The following is a 21,784-nucleotide window of genomic DNA, read 5'->3' as shown; positions in this document are numbered from 1 at the left end:
AAGTCTGTGTGCTCTAATTGGCAGTGACTCTTTGTCCAGATTCTGCACCCTTTCCTCCCCCAACTGGGTCATTTCACCACTTTGACCAATGTAACACTCCAGGCTACCCATGGCTTAAAGCAAATGATAGGTCGAGATATTTTGTTTGTACTGTTAAAGATGCTATCTCTTTTATGGAATCATAATGGGAGAAGATGTTAGGAGTGTAACAACTGCAAACCAGCTTATCCCCACCAAGAGACTGAGGATAAAGACAATACAGAATAAAACATATGCAAGAGGTAGCCATAGCTGTGTTGTGAGTGCCATGGGGGATACAGTGCAGTAATTGCAAGGTCTCTGCCTTCATTAAGCTTAAAATATATCTGAGAAAACATAATAATGCTTACATTTATTTTAAATGTAATAATAAGAACAATACTTAAGAAAAAGAAGAAAATTGGGAAACTACCCTCTTCTAGTTACACTACAAGGAGTTGAGAAAATAAAACAGCAGTGTTCATCTCTTCTCTATTAAGAAAAGCAGGAAAGTCTGCCAGTCTGCCCAAACTTGAGGAAGACGAGTTTAAAGAAGTATTAAATTAGGAATTTAGGCTTTCCTTTATCTCTCAATAGCTCACATTCTTAAATATTAATGGGTAAAAATATTCTTACCCCTCACTCTGCCCCAGCTGTATTGTGAGCTATCTTATAATCATGTTTTTCTGTAGAAAGGAAGGGTATGGGCATACTAATTTTAAAACAGACTGACAGGCAACAGAAAGTTAGACTGAGAAATGCTCACATGATCTGAGTGCAATCCAGGGATGGTGATGGAAGAAAGATGCTTAAGAAAACTGCAGAATCAGGAGACAGGATAACTGAGTGAGACTAAAGAATGGAGAAAGAACTTAAGGGAATTTGGGCAGACCAGGGCAAAAAAACACCAGTAAGTAAAACTATCCAGGAATAGAGAAAGCACTTAGAGGAGACATATTATTAATATATTTTTTATCATGCTGAGAGGAATCAAAACAAGTGAAAGAAATGTAAAATGAAAGTTCCAAAGACAGTTGTTTTGAACTGAAACTAAGGAGTAGACCTGCGACCAAAGTACAGAGCTGAAGTTCAGAGGACTGTAACTACCTCATCCTGTAAAAGCCCAGCACTGTTTCTATCTGGCTCGTGCTGGATCTAGTAATGAGGCCATCTGCTTGTAATGCTTGCTCCATGTGTGGCTTTTGCCCAGAAATCTCCACGCCTTCCAGCAAAGTCATTTTTACACTGTACTTGACAGACAGAGCATGTGTTTGTGCTAAAAACACTGCAGGAGAGGGGTACTGGAAGGAATCAGAAAAGCCTTGACCTTGAAAGAAGACAGCCATGAGCTCTGAGGAAGTAGTATCAAAAAGCTAGAGGCAGTGGAATGCTGAGGAACCTACTAGAAGTAATTCCTAAGACTCCTATCATGCCATGGTAGGCAAGAACATCTGTTTGCACTTGCTTTGGGGGGAAGACAAAGCATGGTGGCCTTATTTATTTGATTTTAAATAGATTTATTTTCTTCAATATTAGCTAAAAGTAAAGCCAAAAAATGACTGAAAATCTTAGTGGGGACCCCACTGCCAATTGCATAAAGCCCAGATTACTCATCATGATCCTTTACAATATGACCCCAACTTACTTTGCAATCAACCCCATTTCAAGCCATTGACTACCCCGCCCACTCACATTTTTGACAATCCACAAATGTGGCATACCCTTCAATGACTCCACACCATTTAAAGTATAGTTTGCACTGTCTGAATTATCATTTTCACCCTTTTCCAAGTGGATTATAATCCTGATGAAAGAAAAATATTTCTATCCAGTTTGCTACTTCCAAATAATAGACATTGTATTTAAATAACATTCATTATATTCATTTTCTGCTCAGCATCTTTCAGCAACTATTTTCAATCACATCAAACCAGATGTATTTTCTAGTCCATTTAAGACCTAACTGTTCTCCCACTTTTACCTCACAACCCTGACTGATTTTAGTACTGCTTTTCTAAATTAAGCAAATTGTTTTTGTTATACACACACACACACTCACACTCACACACACATACATGTTTGTTCCCTGACTGTCTTGCACAGAGGATGCTGGGCAGCGAGAATAGGAAGAGATCTGGCAAGTCTGAGGCGTAAATGAGGTCTAAGAAGCAACTATCTAAATGTAGCTGACAGAGAAACTAGAACCAGATCTCCAAGCAGTAGCCAGCAACAGAGAATAGGAAGACCGGAACAAGGCTTGGAAGGGATAAAACCTTTTGAGGTATCTACTACAAGCTCATGTAAGAAAAGGAGCTATGGAGGTTATCTTGTTTTTAAACAGGGAATAATGCCTCTGCCTCTGCAGAACTAGATTCCTAGTTCTTTTTTATTATTATTATTATTATTATTATTATTATTATTCCATTTTACTTAAATTAGAGTGTTATATTTGTTTCAGATGTGCAATATAGTGATTCAATAATTCTATACATTACTCAGCACTCATCATGATAAATGCATCCTTAATCCACCTTCACCTATTTCCCCCATACCCTCACCCACTTCCCCTCTGGTAAACATCAGTTGTCCTCTATAGTTAAGAGTGTTTTTTTGATTTGTCTATTTGTTCTTTGTTCATTTGTTTTGTTTCTTAAATCCCACATGAGTGAAATTGTATGGTATTTGTCTTTCCCTGACTGACTTATTTTGCTTAGCATTATACTCTCTAGATCCATCCATGTGGTTGCAAATGGCAAGATTTCAGTATTTTTTTATAGCTGATATTCCATCATACATGTGGAATATATATCTCCTATTCCTTATCCATTCTTCTATGGATGGACATTTGGGAGGCTTCCATAATTTGGCTATTGTAAATAATGTTGCTATAAACACAGGGGTGCATGTATCTTTTTGAATTAGTGTTTTTGTTTTCTTTGGGGAAATATCCAGTAGTGAAATTCTTGCATCATATGGTAATTCTATTCTTAATTTTTTGAAGAATGTCCATACTGTTCTCCACAGTGGTTGCACCAGTTTGCATTCCCACCAACAGTACAAGAGGGTTCCTTTTCCTAGACTCCTAGTTCTCATTCTCCCTGCCATTGCATGTGATGCCCAGAACTCACAATCTCTAGAAAATCCCAATTCCACTCTGATATTCTGTTATATCCTTTGCTCTCGTATCTTTGTCAGCTACTTCAATGTGTACATGTTTGCCTCCACAATGAGACTGTAGGTGATCAGAGAGCAATGACACTATCCCACATAAGTTTCTGACATATACTCTAATATATGGGACAGTTTGTGCTGAAACAATGCCTATTGACTGTATGAATGAGAGGCATTTTAGCCCCTACCACTCATGTCATAATTGTTCTGTGTATGAATTGAATAGGCAATATGTTCTTTACCTCTTTTGCTGTTGAGATATGTAATTTATTTTTTTTACATCCTCATATCATCCATGTTTTGTAAAGTTAAATGAAGTTCCCCTTTGTTCTACAGTACCTTGCTGTGTTTCATGTGAAGAACATTTGTCATCCTTCCAGGTCAGGAGTATTACATATTTGGATTGCACAATTTTGTTTTTTGTGAGTAACTGCTTCTTGGCTATTTGTCCAGTTTCATCATGGTGATAATCTGAGGAAGCACTTTGAAAAAGAAAAATTGTTCCTTATTTTTACATATTTCACATGTCCTGATTTTACATGCTTTGTAATATATTAATAGCATATTCAGTTATAGCTTTCCAGGAATTTTTTCTTAATGAAATTTTAATTTTATTAATTCCAAATCCACATAATTGGGACAGAATGGGTTGAACTGTGATTTTATTCAGTAATATCATTCTTCATGGTCAGATTATGCCTTCAAAGTCCCTCAAATCTTCCACCCTACAAATGGATATGTAAAATGCTGCAGAGACACTCTCTGTCATTGTCAAAGACAGTCACTGCTCTGCCCTCTGAGAGAAAATACTGTATTCACTTAGGTCAAGATCCTCTATGCCAGGAATGTATCTTTCATAATATCCTACAGTGAAGAATTTCTTTATCAAGGCAGGTTCATATTTTTAACCTGTAAATCTTCCTAAAGTGAAGAACTTTTATTACAGTGAAATGTCATTTCAGTTTAAGTTTTTTGGGTTTTTTTTTTTTTTTTTACTTTAAGAGGTACATTATTTCTAGTGGCTTTTTCAAAATCTAATTTTTTAAAACAAGAGTTGGAGTCTCTAATTCCTTTAGAAATCTCATAACTGTTTGGTCTTCAATGCATTGTTTATATAGAAATAGACTTCAGAATTTCTACCATCTTCACTTCATGTAACTAGAATCTTATTCTAAAAACCAAAATAATGTAATTATGATAAGGGTCATTTTGCTTTTGCTTTCTTTTTTCCATTTGAAATCCCACAATGAATGTGGTTTAATTTTTTTTTCCCTAATCTGGACAAGGTAAAAAAAAAAAAAAAACATAATTTTTCTTTTCATTGGTTTTATTATATGGTACTGCCATCTATGGGTCCTACTCAGAGAATAATTTTGGCTTGAAGGAAAGAAATTTATAATTTGGAACCTGAAAAACTATCTAGTCCTTACTTCATAGTTATAAATATGAAATTCAAGACTTTAAGTGGCTAAATAACTTCAGTATAGGTACATGGCTAGTCAGTAACAGAGACTGAATTATTTTATTATTATTATTATATAATTTTTGCAAAAATACATGTGAACGAAATTGCTCTTTGATTTCTTTTTTACTCAGCCTTGGGAAGTTCTAGAGGTCAAAGTTATACTAGCTTCTGAAAATGAATTGGGAAATTTTTATCTTTTTTTATACTACACGGCAGTTTTAATGGTATTGGAAGTATACTTAATGTTATTCCAAAACCTCATTTTAGGCCACCAGCAGCTTCACAGGTACTTCCGGAAATTGTTACTGTATCCTGAATATGTTTGGGTTCTATGCAAAATGTTTTTTGTTGTTTTGTTTTACAGGTTTATTGAGGTATAACTGATAAAAAGGGAGCTGCACATACTTATGTACACAGTTTGATAAGCTTGGGATATATGCATACACCTATGACAGCATCATCTATCAAGATAATAAATATATTCATCACTTCCAAAGGTTTGCATGCCTTTGGAGCTTTTTCATTTTGTTGTTTCTTTTCATTTTTTATTTTTTTCTGTGGTAAGCATGCTTTGCATGAGATCTACTCTCAACATATTTTTAAGTGCACATTCACTTCTTTCCTGACATCAATACTATTACTATTTCCCAATTGTGTTTAGTGTGATGACTCAGATGTTAACATTTCCAAAAATCATGTCATTTAACCACTACTGAGTATCGAACACTAGACGTGAAAGTCTATATGCAAAAAACTGAAATTGATAGTAGATTGACCCACACTCTCCCACCTACCTACTGATTCTCTCTGACCTATATTTGAATGATACTCTAAGTTCACTGTAAAACAAGGAAACTATGTGGTAGATAACTATTTATTCAGGTAGAAATAATAATTGGGGTAAATTGAGGAAGTTATAGTAAAAAGTACATTATTTCCATTTGTATTTATTTTTAAGGAGATTCACAGTTATTTTAATGATCTTTTACAAGATACAAAGAGAATTTACTTCAAGAAATTTCTTTGCTGTGTTGACACCTACCTTAACTTATCCAAAGAATAGAACTTATCAGTCTCTCCAAAAAGGCTTATAATGAATGTCCATTGTAAATAGGAAAATAAATCTTTTCTCAGTTCTCCCCGTATAGAACGTACTTATTCTTATTTACTAATCAGTTTATAAGCAAGGTAGGAAATAACGTGAAACTGTTTGTTTCAAATAAATGTAACCATATTTTGCCAGAACTTAACTGAAAATTTCATAACAAAAATCATTATAATTAGCACTTAGAAGTGTTTACTATGTGTGCCAGGGAGTTCAAGCTCTCAAAACAACATTATAAATTTACTTTATAGAAAGTTCTGGGTTAGATGCTACAGGAATTACAAGTTGGAGTAATATCTAGTCATGGTCCTTCAAAATATTGTAGTTTCATGAAGAAATAGTTTTACAAACCACTGGAATACAAAGAAAATCTATGCACAAGAAAGACGCAAACTTGGACAAAATTATTGGAAGTGCTCTTGGACAAAATTATTGGAAGAGATATCCTTTGAGAATGAAATTTAAAAGCACAAGTAGCGGGATGCCTGGGTGGCTCAGCAGGTGAGAGCCTGCCTTCAGCCCAGGGTGTGATCCTGGGGTCCTGGGATCGAGTTCCACATCAGGCTCTCCACATGGAGAGCCTCTGCCTGTGTCTCTGCCTCTCTCTGTGTGTCTCTCATGAATAAATAAATAAATAATCTTTTAAAAATATAAATAAATAAATAAATAAATAAATGCACAGTTAGCATTTGAATAAAAGTTGAGGCCAGAAGTATATACCAGAAAGAAAAAAATAGCAGAGGAAAGATAAGTGGGAAACTTCAGATGTGTTCAAGTAAATTCAAGTTACCTATTTTGGCAAGAACCTCAGTTAACATTAACTTTAAGAAGATAACTCCAAACAGTTGAATTAGAAACATACTGTGAAAAAACTCATAAATCAGTCAATTTGTGATGGACTTAGACACAGAAGGTAACTAGAAAGTTATATGAGCTCTGATCTGGAATGGTGACAAATAAGAAGCTAGAGGGATGAAGGAGACAATTTACAACTTTAAAAGTGGTTGGGATGGAATAAAGATATAAGCCAGAATGGTGGTTGTGAGAAAAAAACAAGTGGACAGTTATGGGAAACATTACAATGATGGAATACCCTGTGCCTTGGTATTCACTGACAAAATGTTAGAAGGAAAGCGAAGTCAAACACGTACCTCACAGGTTTGAGTCAGAATGACCTGGAAAAATGATGCTACCATTAAGAATAGGTAAGTCAGGAGGGGCACGTCTAGATGGAAGACATGACAAGTTTCTAGTGACAATATTAGATTCCAAGTGGCAAAAAGTATTCAAATGGAATTCCCAGGAAGGCAGGTAGAAGTACAAATCTGGAAATCCAGGCTGGAGAAGGTCATTTGAATTATTTTCACATTGAAGAGATCACTAAAATCATAGAAGTAGCTGAAAATGGAATTGCTTAGCAATAAAAGGGCCAATGAAAGCATTTGAGAAATCCTTATTTCCAGGAAGATAGATATTTCAAGAAGGACATACAGAGGTCTTCAGATAGCCAAAAAGAGAACCAGAAAAAAATGCTATAGAACCAAAAAGAGGAACAAGTTTCAAGGAGGAAATTGTCAAATGCTTCAGGCCAGTGGAAGACCATACGGGCTTAGAATAAATTTCAGGTTATACTAGGAGATTATCAATGGTCTTTGACAGAAGATTTTTATTAGAGTGACCTTCCCCAAGATATAAATTTTCACCAACAGTGCCCTTTACCAACAGTGTTAGATTGCATTATTTGCTCTCCATTACTAATTTACTCCCCATTTTCACCATTCTTCTCAGTAGAAGGAATATGCTTCCAACCCAGTAACTTTGGGCTTGGCCTTATGAATTGTTTGAGCGAAAAGAATGTGAGCAGACTTATGCCATCTTTTACCAGAAGCGCAGACTGTGCTTGTGTGGTTAGGCTCTGATCCTGTTGTGTTCTGCCTTCCACCATGAGAATAGCACAACCTGGATAAGAGCTTCTCCTTCAGCCTGGGTCATGGAATGGGAAGATAGATGGAGCTCATCCCAGCTGACCCCAGCCAAGACAGCTCAGCCAACTTTCAGCCTTCTTGCAATATAGGTTAAAAATAAATGCTTGTTCTTGCAAGCCACTGAGTTATTGTGATAATTTGTTACCACAGCAAAAGGTAATATGCTACCTTTAGAAAACAGATAAGACTGTTTAAAATTTCTACAATCTTTGGAAATGTTGTTGTTCGAAGTTTCTTGAGGCATACAAATTAAAACTAATTTACACTAATCATTATCATAAACCTGCATCAATGTTTGAAAAACATTGCCTATTAGCCTTTGGTCATTAAGTAATTTGTAGACATATGTGAGCCTTTGTAAAGTCCTTCTAATAATGTGATATACAAGATATAAAGCATGCTTTCTTTTCATTTGTCTCCATGGGCTATTTAATAGCCATATAGCCACAGACTCCCAGTACTTGGATTTACCATGGAAAGTACTTTTCTTCTCTGTTATTGTTGGCAAAAGCTGCATCATTCTGGTCTGTTCAGAACTCAACAATCTGTACTGCCAATTGTGCTATTACAGTGTCTCTTAAGATTTCCACCACTGTTCCTTTATTCTTGGTACTTCCTTTGTGATTTATGAGTTGTTTTATGGCATCGTAATGTGGCTCCTGACATATAGTTGCAACACACTAAATTACCCCAATTTCAATAAACAACTTAACATGTGAATGTATTTAAACATTTTTAAATGTGGTATTTTTCCCCTTGATTTGGCCGAAAAATCAATGGCATAAAAGTTTAAAAACACCCTGTCTTAGCTTATAATGTGCACAATGTTTCCTTTGCTTCTTCTATTTGTGATATTGCTGGAAACTAAAATTGTGTGTTTTTGAGGAAAGATAGTATATTGCTTTAGAACATAAGGATTTCTTTCATTTATCATCATAGTATATCCAAAATCATATGACTGCCTATGCTTATGTAAGTATACTTGTATGAAAATATTGATACTTGTATAAAATATTGATAATTCAGTCTTTAATTATGTTTCATATCAAATAATAAAGATGCAAAAGAGAGGTCAATATTGAAAAATGTACACTATTTCCCCCATAAATATTACTAGTCTACCCTATGTGATCAGAAGCACTTTGACGATAGTAATCTGCTACATTCGAAAAAGAATAAGATTGAAGACATGCCCCCAAATGTGCTACTATCTTGACTGCAAAAATCACATCTGTTACCACTGTTGACTCAGGCAGGAGGCAGAAAATGGCACAATGGGTGCAGCTGTAAAGTCCAGGAAAATACAAAGAGCCTAGTATGGAAACAGTGAAAAGATAAAAGAGATTTTTCAGAAATGAAAACTTACCAGCTTTCAAGACAAGGCAAACTAAGGAGGGAAGGCTCTTAGTGGGAAATACATCAGACTTACTTCAAGAAATATTTTTAATAAAAGGAAATCTGTATTCTTAGAAAATAGTACCTATCCATTTAAATGTTCTTTTCCTTGCTTTTATTATTTGAAGTGTTTAGTTCTCATTCCTCATTAAATAATAGTACTACTGGCCTAATTGTGTTCTCAAGAGTATATTTAATTACAGTTTCTACATTTAGTTATTTGGTTATTAAATCAATATACTATGACATCATGTTTCTATTGGAGCACACTCAAAAAAAGCATAATCCACTTGGCCCTTAGATTTTCCTTTTTTTCTCTGAAAACATTCTCTTTCTATACACATGGTAAAGTATGGCATTTCAATTCCACTGTAATTTCTTCCTTCAGCAATGAAGCACCCGTAAGATTGCCTTGAACTATGAGCCTACTCATTCTTTGAGCCTTCACAGAGAGGCAGTCCTGAGCTCTGAATCTCATAAGATTGAGTGGGTGTTGTACTTGAGCGTATACCTCAACTCAACATCCAAATCAGTTCTTAGTTCCATTGTGGAGGTTGAAAAAAATAGGAAAATTTTGACCTTAGAAGTTCATTTTCTCACATATTCCACATATGAGTAAAGCTAATGATTTATTTCTCCCTAGTTTTTTCTTTCCTTCAGGAAATCTTATAGTTCAGAAATCAGAAGAGACCAAACATTAAATTTGTTAATAGGAACTATAAAATATAACAATGCAATTTATTTTCTGGTATAGCTCTCCAATAAAATTTTGGAAGCCATGAACAATAACAACACCAAAAGTACTTCTCTTATAAAACTCACAAAGGACCTACTTCAGGAATTAGTAAGGTAAATAAGAGAACATGTTAAAGATACCAATCCATATCACGAGGTTAGGTAAAATTTTATTTATTAATTTCAGCACACCAGTGAAAATGCGTACTAGGGATCCCTGGGTGGCGCAGCGGTTTGGCGCCTGCCTTTGGCCCAGGGCGCGATCCTGGAGACCCGGGATCGAATCCCACGTCGGGCTCCCGGTGCATGGAGCCTGCTTCTCCCTCAGCCTGTGTCTCTGCCTCTCTCTCTCTCTCTCTCTGTATGACTATCATAAATTAAAAAAAAAAAAAAAGAAAAGAAAATGCGTACTAATAGACATAATATACATTTTCCCAGGACGTCTGAGTGGCTCAGTGGTTGAGCATCTGCCTTCAGCTCAGGGCGTGATCCCAGAGTTCTGGGATCAAGCCCCACCCCCCCCACCCCCCCACCCCCCCCCCGCATTGGGTTCCCTGCAGGGAGCCTGCTTCTCCCTCTGCCTCCTTTGTCTCTGCCTCTCTCTGTATATCTCTCATAAATAAATAAAATATTTTTTAAATGTACATTTTCCCCTCTCCTTAATGAGTTTAGATGTTTAAGCTCAAATATTAAGTATAATCATATTTAAATAATCAAATTATCAGTATGTAAAAATCAAATTGAAAAGGTTAATACTCAGAATTAGAGCAGCTTACATGACAGCTTACATTCTCATATCCTTTCTTCTACTTCTATTATTTCCTAAGATCCCCAATTTTTTTCTTGTAGGCATAGCTTCAGTGTTTATAAAAGTTTACATAAAATAATAATATTGCTTCTGAATAAAGACATATGTTATATTTTCAGATTCCTAAAGATACTGGTAAGTTCTAGGTTTATTTAACATCAATATTTTAATAAATGTATAAGCAAAGGACATACTTAAGCTTAACTGAAAGTCAACAAGGTAGCTTGTATATTAGGTGCTGTCATCACCACTTTACATATGAGAAATTGTAATTCAGTGAATTTTTCTTTTTAATCTTGCTTTAGGTTAAAATTAGTATGTTAAAGCGCCACCCAGGTTTGGCTCTTTTTGCCACATCACCCTTTCCTTCCATATCTGTTCTTTCCTTGGTTCCAGTGTCATCCCCCGACACTTCTCACTGCCTACCTCACCTCCACCCTCCAAACACATGACCATCAGGCCATATTAAACAGCCTTGTAGCTCTGAACATTTTCCCTCACTATTGTGGAATTTCTTACTCTGCTTATGTCTGCCTGAAAACTAAATAATTTTGGAAAAAAATCACAGCTCAGAAGTCACCATCTCTCAGGAGAGCTTCCATGAACTCCCTCTTATATTTTGCACCTACTACGCCACATTGTAATCTTCCTCCCACTTATCTCTTTATGCCTTCTCCTCCTTGTCCTGAGTCTCCCCCCAGATTGTGAGCAATTTGAGGACAGGGACTAAGATAATTCACCTCTGAATCCACAATATCTAACTGTTGAAGACATCACTGGCTCTAACTGAAATTTGTTAAATTAGGCCCTCAACTGTGGACAACAATCATTTAATAGCTATACTAGAGTCAACCTTAACAACCAGCTAGTGACTCAGTCCCATTTTGAAGCAGGGTCTATATAAATAGCAGGTGGATATAACAGAAGATGATGTTTCCAGAAGAAATAAAAGAATACATTACTTTGTATTCTTAATGATTTGATAATATTTTTTTAGTGAACTGTTCTCCATTCGTAAGTAAAAGAAAAATTTACAACCCCTTAAACTTTCCTAGTCTCACAAAATAAGAACGGTTTCATGAGTGGTCCTACTATCTAATAACTGTCAGAAAGTATTGCAGATCAGTTATTTCAAACAAAGAGCACTTTATTCCGTTTACAGTGTATACTTTTATATGGTAAGGAATCTTATTTATTTACGTGTTCATATTTGTACTAATTATCTATTGCTGTATAACAAATTACCCAAAATTTAGTGGCTTAAAAAAAAGTTTCTGAAGGTCAAGAGTCTAGGAACACCTGACCTGGGTGGATGTGGTCTCTCATTAGGTAGTAGTCAAGCTGTTGACTGAGGTTGTGGTCATCCCAAGTCTCAACTAGCACTGGAGGATTAATTTCCAAACTCATTTACAGGGTTGTTTGCAGGCTTCTCAGTTCCTCACTGGCAGTTAGCTGGGGGCTTCAGTTCCTTGCCATATGGGCCTCTTCACAAGGCTGCTGAAAACGGGACAGCTCCTGCCTCCTAGAGCAAGAGAAATGAGAAGGGAGGGAGAAAAGTGAGAGAGAGAGAGAGAGAGAAAGGGAGAAAGGGCAAAGAAAAGGGAGAAAGAGTAAAAAGAAAGAGAAGGGAATACTCAAGCTGGAAGCCATACTCCTTTTTATAACCTAATCTTTAAAGTGACATCCATAATTTCCACCATTTCCAGTTTGTTAGAACTGAGTAAATCCAATACATGACAAGTTTATCCTAGAGTATTCACCTAGAGGATACATTGTTTAAAGCTAGTTATATTTTAGAGATAAAGATATTTATGGCCAAGCTGGGCTTCCCGTTACACCTATTTGAATTTCATTTAGCCTAAAATTATTGCTGTCATGCTTTATATTATTGAAACTTGAGTTCTAAGTTATTAGTTGATGCCTTTTTTAGACTAAGTCCCAAATTAATTTGTTTAGGAAGATTCTTAGTACTGACTCTAACAGCTTTGATGTAAATACAATTTTGTTTCATATGGTCTCGTAAATATTTAAAAATTTCTTTTACCTCAAACTTGGCTAAAGTATTAAGGATATGGCTCCATAATTAACTGGCAACAGAGACCAGCCAGCCACACTCCAAATATTGGCCAGGAAACACAATCTCCAAATGTTTGCACACAACATTTTAGCTCAGCTGAGAGAAACCAAATTTTCAGATGACTTACTAAAGTATATGGAGTCCAGTTGTTTCTCTAGACTCTAAAGCAGTATTTTTCAAGTATGGTATAGACCTCTTGTACTATCAAAGACTCCCAAGGTGATTATCCAAACACAAATTCTAGGAATCTACTTCCAAACTACTGCATCAGAATTTCTAAGAGGCAATAAAGATGGGAGAGATTCATAAATCTACACTTAAATGAATTACTCACAACCTTTGCTACATACGCCAGATCATTAAAGAATGATCATATTGGACCCAAAAAAAACCGTTTCTACTGAATTATATTCTATAATCAGTGCTATTTTCCAACATTGATTAATCTTATGAAAAATAAATCTATGAGACTCAGTATTTTGTATATTTAAGAATCTGTAGGAAAATTTTCTCAATGGTCTTAGTAGATTTAATTACCAAATGAATGACTTGATTCTATGTTATCATCATTATGAATCTTATCACTAATCTGTAGCCCACTTCTGGCCTGCACATAAAACTTCATAGCTTGAACTTGAACTTGTACTCTTTTCATTCCTGCCTTCATTTTACTTGGCTGGCTTTATATTCCTTTACCTTGCTTTCGCTAAAACAATTTTAATTTACTTAACCTTTCTATATTTTATGCTTCACTGTAAGTTTATTTAAAAACTTACTGGAACAAGGAGGATTAAATGATTTAAAGACATGACTATTTTGAATGAATGAATGAGAAAAGCATATATAATGTTTTTTTATTTTACCTTTCTAAACTCAGTTTTACTTATTCATGTAGTTGTTTAGTTATTTAGTTAGCTTTTACCAAGTCCCTGAGCCAAGGTCTAAGTTACTTACTTATTCCGAGCCTTCCTTGAGAAATGTTAGCTTGGAAGTACATTTACCATGTGGTTTCTGGTCTACATTATTTCCCTTTAAATTTGTACTGCTTTTCCTTATAATTTTACCAATTTATAGAATATTTAAGAATTATTTATGCTTTAATTTTAAAGATCTAGTTGGCTTTATTAAACAATTCATGAATCAGGCAGCATCCCATCTTGTAGAGGGTGCTGCCAAGGAATTGGGTTTTTGGAGGGTTGTGGGGGTTTTTTTTTGTTTTTTTTTTTTTGTTTTTTGTTTTTTGGTTTTTTTTTTTTTTTTGGCTTTTTAAAGATTTCATTTATTTTTGAAAGAGAGAGAGAGAGAGAAAGAACATGAGCTGGAGGGAGGGGCAGAGGGAGAAGGAGACTCCCCACTGAGCAGGGAATCCAATGCGGGACTGAATCCCAGGACTCCGCGATCATGGTCTGAGCTAAAGAGAGACACTTAACCAACTGAGCCACCCAGGTGCCCCAAGAAATTGTTTTTGAGTCACTCAAGATCCCATCACTTGAACACATCTATTATTTTTGTTTTGGTGTATTTCCTTCTAGTCACATTTTGTTAATCAATAGCACTTTTCAATTTTACTCAGCAAACATTTTCTGACTGCTGACCATGTGCCAGTTGGTATGGTATACACTGGAGTACAAAGATGCAGATAAAGTAATAGCCTTCAGCTCCCAGTCTAGCAAATCATGTCACATGTAAATAATTAATGCAATAGAATGTGACAAGTGTGAGGAGATCTATAGTCCTTCACAAACTGATAACCCTTAAGTTGGGACCTAAAAGATGAAGAGTTCTGTTGGTAACTGTTGGAGAGAAAGCATTCCACATTGACACGGTGTGATGACTTGAGGGGAGAAGTTACAGGGAATGAGACAAGAAGGGTGGACAGGTAGGGACCAGGACTGAAGAGTATTACATGCCAGGAAAAGGAATTTGGATATTCATTCTAGAGACAATTGCAAAACCAGAAAGAGGTCGAAGTGAAAGAATAACATGGTCAGATTTGCATTTCAGAAATCATTTTGGTAGCATTAGGAAAGACTATTTGGAAGAAGGGCTGACATTAAGATAAGCCATCTGGGAGGCCATGGCAATGGTGGCAAGAGACAGTCTGAATTGGGTCATAGTAGTAAAAGTGAAGAGTCAAGGGACAAAACTGAGAAATGTTTAAAGAGAATTAACATGACTCAGTGACTAGACAATAGTAACCATACAATAGGGCGCCAGGTGGGAGCGTGGTAGGAAAACTGAATCTTAAGTGATTTCAAAGTTTCTGGTGTAGGCTGCTGGAATGAAAACATTGCCATTAACTGAGAATGGAAACATCTGTTAGAAAGAGTAGAAACAGGATTGTGGGGGAAGGGTAGAGACTAGTGAGAAAATGAGAGTTGTCTGAAGCATCATCTTGTTTGAAGTGCTAGTGGAGCTCAGAGAGATGTCCTTTGTGGCTCTTGCATACATAGAGTTGGTAGAGATTTGGAGAAAGGAATTTGGGAGCATTCCCTAAACAGCTGGTAATTAAAACTAGCTAAGCCTTTGTTGAGGCTGATTTAATGTGTGCTGGAGGAGGAGGGAGGCAGAAAAACCTGATGGAAATGGATGAAGTGGTTAACAACAAGAAAACAGAGAACCAGCACAGATTGGAGCCAAGATTTGGCTGCAACTACAGAGACACACAAAGCCACAGGAGAGACTTTTTAATTCAAGATGAGAGAAAGGCTAGAGTATATTTTTAGTCCACAGAACAAGCACTTACAGAGCAGACAAAGATGAGAGATAGGAGAGAGGAATTAATCAGTGGAATAAGACACAAGGAGGGGAAGGAAAGGATGGGATCAAGAGACAAATGCAGAAATCACCCTGGAATTGGGGAGGAAATGCTTCTTGTAAGAAGAGAGGAAAGAAAGAGAAGATGGGTAGTGAAAGAATATTACAAGTGTGAGAAGGTTTAAGGATTTTCAAATCCATTAGTTTCTTGGTGCTCAGAAGATGATGTCATCTGCTGGTCATGGACAGGGTGGGCAAGATTCTCAGAAGAATCAGAATGTAAGTGGAGCTGCTACAGGAAGGAAAGAAAGCATCCCCCAATGGCAAGGGAAAGATTGTGCAACACCATCCAGGCATCACTGAAAGTTTACAATAGTAGTGAACTGATTTATGGCCATACTTGGCCAACTGAGTAAAGTAGAGAACCCATATTTAAGCACTGGTTCAGAGTTGGGGATTCTTTTTAAGTTTTGGTAATACAGGGAACAACATATAACAACCTTTAATGATGAAATCTAGTTTGCAGGATAGCCAAAAATTTAGGGAGTGCTAAATAATGTGAGGCTTCCCCCTTCACTTTAAGGAGTACGGAAGAATGTGTGCTCTCCATAGGCAGGCAGAGTTCAGAAACAACTGAGTGTACACTGGCTCTGCAAGCTGGAAAATCCCAAAAAGGATCTAGAAGGTGAGAAGAGCATTTTAGATCCTCTTCCAAAATTCATCATTTAGGTTAGTCATTCGCTGTCCCCTAAAAGGAGCACATGCAAGAAGAAAAGCCAGGAATTTTATTCTAGTGGAAGTCTGACCACAGGGAGGAAGAAAAGGAGGGGAAGTGTCCCTTGTGCCTTAACAAAAGCTGGAGAAAAACAGGGGATAGAAACTTAATGTACTATTGAGAGTGATTCTAGTGATTGTCCAGCCTAGAATAGGAAGGAAGCATGGATGAGAGAGGCTGATATAAAGAAAAGAACTGCAAAGGGTGATGATATATAAGGACAGGTTTGGTAGGTGTAGGTAGATTTGGTGGAAAAGAGGGAGTCTGATAGGCAGATTTTTTTTAAAGATTTTATTTATTTATTCATGAAAGACACAGAGAAACAGACATAGGCAGAGGGAGAAGCAGACTCCCTGTGGAGAGCCCAACATGGGACTCGATCCCAGGACCCTGGGATCATGACCTGAGCCAAAGGCACAAGCTCAACCACTGAGCCACCCAGGTGCCCCTGATAGTTGGATTTTTATCAGCAAGTAAAGGAGCTCAAAACTTCAGAAAGCAAGCAGTTCTGATGACTGAAACAGGAGAATGAAGTGGGTTGGGCTGCAGTTCACACTGTAGTTGAAAACATCATGAAACTAACAGGTGAGGTACTGGATAGGTTGACTACATAGACACTCAGATAATTCCCAATGTTGGCAAGACTCAGAGTAGGGAAGAAGACAATTAGTCAAATACCAGAGTCTTTCAAGAATGTGAGGCAATGAGCTATACTGTAAGTGGATGATAGTAGCTGCTAGGATGACTCTAGCAATGAGTAGGGGGATAGATAACACAAATGTTGGATGAAGCCTAGAGAAGATTTTGTTTCTAGGTGAAAAAAAAATGCCTTAGTAACAGCAAGAGAGCATTAGGAGAATGCATTCATTGCCTCCCTCCTCTGTTATCACTGGACCAAAAGAATGAGCAACTTTAACGAGGGCCTATGAATGTGAAACCCCCACTCTTCCAGACTGCCTTCTTGAGTGTCCAGAATAAAACAGAATGATATAGGAGTGGTAAAGGACCATGGACATCTTTCCAAGTCACATTCCCATGCAGTATACCAGGTCATGTTCCTATCTAGTGCATCCTCTCTAAGGAAGTCTTAATAGCCAGAGAAGAAGACCTATGAAAAACCTATTTAATTTGCATAAACCAAAAGTTTCCTAATGATGTGATTAAAAAGTTGCCTAAGATTATTAGTGTTAGGAATAAAATCCAGGTCCTTCTGAATATGAATCCAGGGGTCTTTCCAAGCACCCAGCAGTGCTTTACCTGTGTCCCTTGGAGTCTGGTGCTGATAAGATACCTCAGAAGACACCAGATGAGATAGTAGACTGGGTAGGTGGGGCTCCAGGTATATCCTACCATTTCATTCGAAACAACTTTGCTTTTACCTGTTTTATATATCAGTGTCCCATTTAAAATTTGAAATTTTTTAATGTTTTCAAATAGTCTACAAGGCACATGAATGTTTAAAGTAGAAAATGGTATTTTGATATAGCTAGTTGGATGATTTTGTTTGGATCAAAAGCTTTAACCACCCAAACAAATTATAGGTTCCTTTAAGGTCAGAATTTTGTCTTAAACTTCTTTGAATCTCCTGCTTCTTACCAAGGGGCTTTACACAAAATAGATGACCAGAGAAAATATTTATGAATGACAGGTTTGATACCTGGACACTTTATCATTCAGTGGCCTTTTCTCAAATGTTTCCATTAATAGAAGACATAGGAAAAGTCTTGTGCTAACAAAGGATCTTCATTTCCTCTAAAGTGTGAGTGTAAGCTGGGGCCCTTGAGAACAAAACAAGTCTTATTTACCAACATGTTCTAACTCCTAAGCAAGATAGGAAGCATGAGATGAGAACTGTGGTTGGAAGTTAGAGCTCAGTCCCTTCAGCAGCCCAGAAACTAGAACCCATGAAAGTAAACAGAGAAAAATTAGTTCAGAGTGGCTAAGGAGTTTCTCATTTATTCTTACAAGAATCAATATCATATAGTAGAAGGGAATGAGATAGACACAGATATAAAACCCGTTCCATGACTTAATAGCTATGTGATTTTGACTGAGTTCCTTAAACTGCCCCATCTTCAGTTTATTCATCTGTAAAATGGGCTGAACACTGCATGCCTCACAGAGATGCTGAAGATTAAATAAGGTAATTTGTTTAACATGCATTGCACTATATGGTATCTCTATATAGTGCATGTAGTAATCTCTCAATAAGCAGTAACCATTATTATGTAGGAAACAGCACAAAGAATAGTAGAAAAGGTTGGGCTTCAGTGCCGGGAGGGGCAGGGGGACACTGAATCTAATCTCTATCTTTAGTTCTACCCCATTAATGAATCAGTTAACATCTCTGGGTCCCCTATTCTTTAAATGTATAATAAGTTGATGATACCTAGTTCCTTCATCAAGTGATAGCTCCCTGAGAAGGATTAGAGATCTGGGACCTTTTCTTTCTTTTTTTTTTTTTAATTTTTCCACAACAATGCAATGCTCATAAACCCATAACCCATATAGTCTAGGTTGTAAATCATGCAGTACTTAAGAAAGCAATCCCCAAAGCTAATTTCCAGTTTTATTTTCTTCTTTCAAAATTACCCATTATTTCATATTTTCTGATACCCTATAATCCCTGAGAGCCTCATATGCTTCCCCATGAACATTTTCTGCTTCATATATACTCTCAGATCCCTGCCATCTTGCCTCCTCCATCATATCTCCCGCTGTCCTCTCAACCAAGCACATCCTCTATTGCACGCACCCCCCAAGTGGATAGTGTGTCCTTTGAATTTCCTCAAAGTTGGAAAGGAAGAAACCAAGTGGTATCATCTAAGATTTTTCTATTCTTGTCACATGGGGTATAGGAAAGGCTATTTACCTTCACACGGTAATGATTTTGTACTATCACCAAGAGATGATACTATCTTGTCTTCTCTACCCAAGGCCCGTGAATTTGGTAATTTTGTGACTGTGTGAACTCAAAGCATAACAACATTTGACTTAGCTCACACTCTGCTCCCTAAAGATATGCCATGGCATGGGCTGAGAAACAGTATGTTTTTACTAATTCTTCTACTTATTGGGCATTTTTTTGTAATTCTCAGAGGCACTGCTTGTGTTGGAGACAACTCTGGCATTGCTGAAGAGTTTATTCTAGGGCAGTGGGTCTCAAACTTTGTTTCACTTTAAAATCACCCAGCAAACATTTAAAGACTGAATTGAATACCCAGACTAAACCACATGCTAGTCAAATCAGAATCTCTGGAGGTAAGATTCAGGGATCAGTAATTTTAAAAACAAAATTTAAAAAAAAAACCCTCCATGTGATTACATGGTACACCCAAGTTTAAGGAATAGTATTCTAGGACAGTGCATTTCAAACTTGAACTACATAAGAATCCCCTAAGGAGATTTTGAAAAATTCTGATTCCCAGTCCCTACAATAATTATATCATAATCTAAGGACCTAAAGAATCAGAATCTTTTAAAATATCCTGGGTTATTCTTTGTGGCCCATTTAAGAAGTACTGTTCTGTGAAAAGAATGACAAGACAAACCAAGACAAGGAGCAATATAAATATAATAAAGAACAACTACACAAAATTCACAAAGGACTCATAACTCAATAAGAAATTTAACAACCTGGGATCCCTGGGTGGCGCAGCGGTTTGGCGCCTGCCTTTGGCCCAGGGCGCGATCCTGGAGACCCGGGATCGAATCCCACATCAGGCTCCCAGTGCATGGAGCCTGCTTCTCCCTCTGCCTGTGTCTCTGCCTCTCTCTCTCTCTGTGACTATCATAAATAAATAAATTAAAAATAAAAAAATAAAAATAAAAATAAAAATCTAAAAAAAAAAAGAAAGAAATTTAACAACCTAATTAAAAATTGGACAAAAATCTGAATAGACACCCCAACAAACCATCTCTGAGCCTCAGTTTCCTTATCTATATAAGGCAAATAAGCTATGAGAAGATGTTCAACATCACATATCAATACATCTCAGTTCCAACCAGAGATAATTTTCAATCCAGCTCTAAAACCAGCAATTATTTAAACGATATGGAACTACAGAAAGAAGAAGGTGAAAAAGAAGAAAACAAGAAGGAAAACATCCCATAAAGACCTTGGTTGAAGTACAGATATACTACCTTTAAATGATCAAGTAGCTAATACAACTCCCAGGAAAAGCCGATCCAGCGTTTCTCAACTCCTCACACCTATATCACATGCAGATTCTTGTGCCCCACCTACACTTGCTTTATCTGAATCAATAAACATGAGGTAGAGAAATGTGAATTACTAACAAGCATCCCAGAAGATTCACATACCCAAAATATGTTTGTAAAATACTGATTTAGGGGAAAGCCAAGTTCTAGTCTCATGGTGCCAAATCATGTAGCTCTCTTTTTAGCTACCTGGAAAAGAAAGCTTAAGTCTCTGATAGTAGAATGAGAACAAAGCTCCAGCTGCCCTGAATGGAACTCAACACATCAGTGTCCTTCCCAGGACTAAGGGCCAAGATTCCCATCATTCAGACCTTTTACTGAATTGCACCCAGATGACACTCAAATCAGCTTGCACTGAGAGATACCATAAAAAACAGAATTTTGTTGTTCTGTCTCCTGCAATGAAGTCTTGGAAAATATTGCTGATTTAGAAAATGTATTCTCTTCATAAGACACTCAGGAAACATTTCTTTCTTGTGTTGTAAACAGTGGTCCATCTTCTGAATAAAAAGATTTTTTTTAATCTTTGGAGGAACTGAATTGCTTAAGTAATCAGAATTCCTTCTGTACATTGACCAGTAGAACATTTACAGTCTAGTCTGAGGCTTATGTGCATTAAATAGCTAGGGTTTAATAAGGTGCATTTCTGAGTTAATTTCGTCCTCTTTTTATGATCTTGCTCCTTTTCACCCTTGCCTTTTTCATCTACTTCCAATTTGTTATCTTTTTTTTATGTATCCTTACAAACCACTTTAAAATACTTTTTGGAACAAAGCATGTTTGAGGCAGATAGATGAGTAGACAGAAAGATAAACCCTTATGGACCTCATTCCTCAGTTATAAATGAAGTATTCAGACCAGGTGATCATTAATGTACCTTCCAGGTCTAAAGTTCAAAATTCTTATGACAATTTGGTACAACAATGAAATCTCCTTTTAAACATACTGTATTTCTAATGTATCACTGCAATATTTTGCTAACCAAGAACTTAGAAAAGTGAAGGAATATCAATTTCAGAAAGGATTTTCTATCTACAAAATGTAATTGCTTTCTATTTCATCTGATTTTAGGATAGTGTTTTATGACTTTATGAAACCAATTGAAAAATAGAAAAAAACTAGTGTCAGTAAAAAAAAATATTTTAATTTTAATCGACTGCTTATTCCTCCATCTTCTACCCATTTTTTTAAATCTTGTTCATTTGTTTCCTTCTGCCAATAGATGGAGACAGGAAATTTTGATTTAAAGTTACGAAATTTTGATTTTCAGAA

The 21,784-nt window shown here is 36.5% G+C and overlaps 1 long non-coding RNA gene across 18 annotated transcripts in view; it reads right to left on the bottom strand.

The window, feature by feature from the left end:
- The window catches only part of LOC140601463 (uncharacterized), a 660,248-nt gene that overhangs the window by 409,160 nt on the left and 229,304 nt on the right, over nt 1-21,784 (bottom strand). For 16 of the 18 annotated variants that reach the window (XR_012004466.1, XR_012004468.1, XR_012004467.1 and 13 more), the window contains one exon: nt 3,529-3,671. This is a non-coding gene — a long non-coding RNA (uncharacterized lncRNA). Of the gene's footprint in view, nt 1-3,528; nt 3,672-11,986; nt 12,205-21,784 lie in introns of all 18 variants that reach the window. The other 2 variants (XR_012004453.1, XR_012004463.1) reach the window with 2 other exon arrangements.

Source organism: Canis lupus, chromosome 12, assembly GCF_048164855.1.
Source record: "Canis lupus baileyi chromosome 12, mCanLup2.hap1, whole genome shotgun sequence".
Classification (NCBI taxonomy): Eukaryota; Metazoa; Chordata; class Mammalia; order Carnivora; family Canidae; genus Canis; species Canis lupus.
The sequence above is the reverse complement of the archived record's forward strand: the minus strand, read 5'-3'. Positions and strand labels throughout refer to the sequence as shown.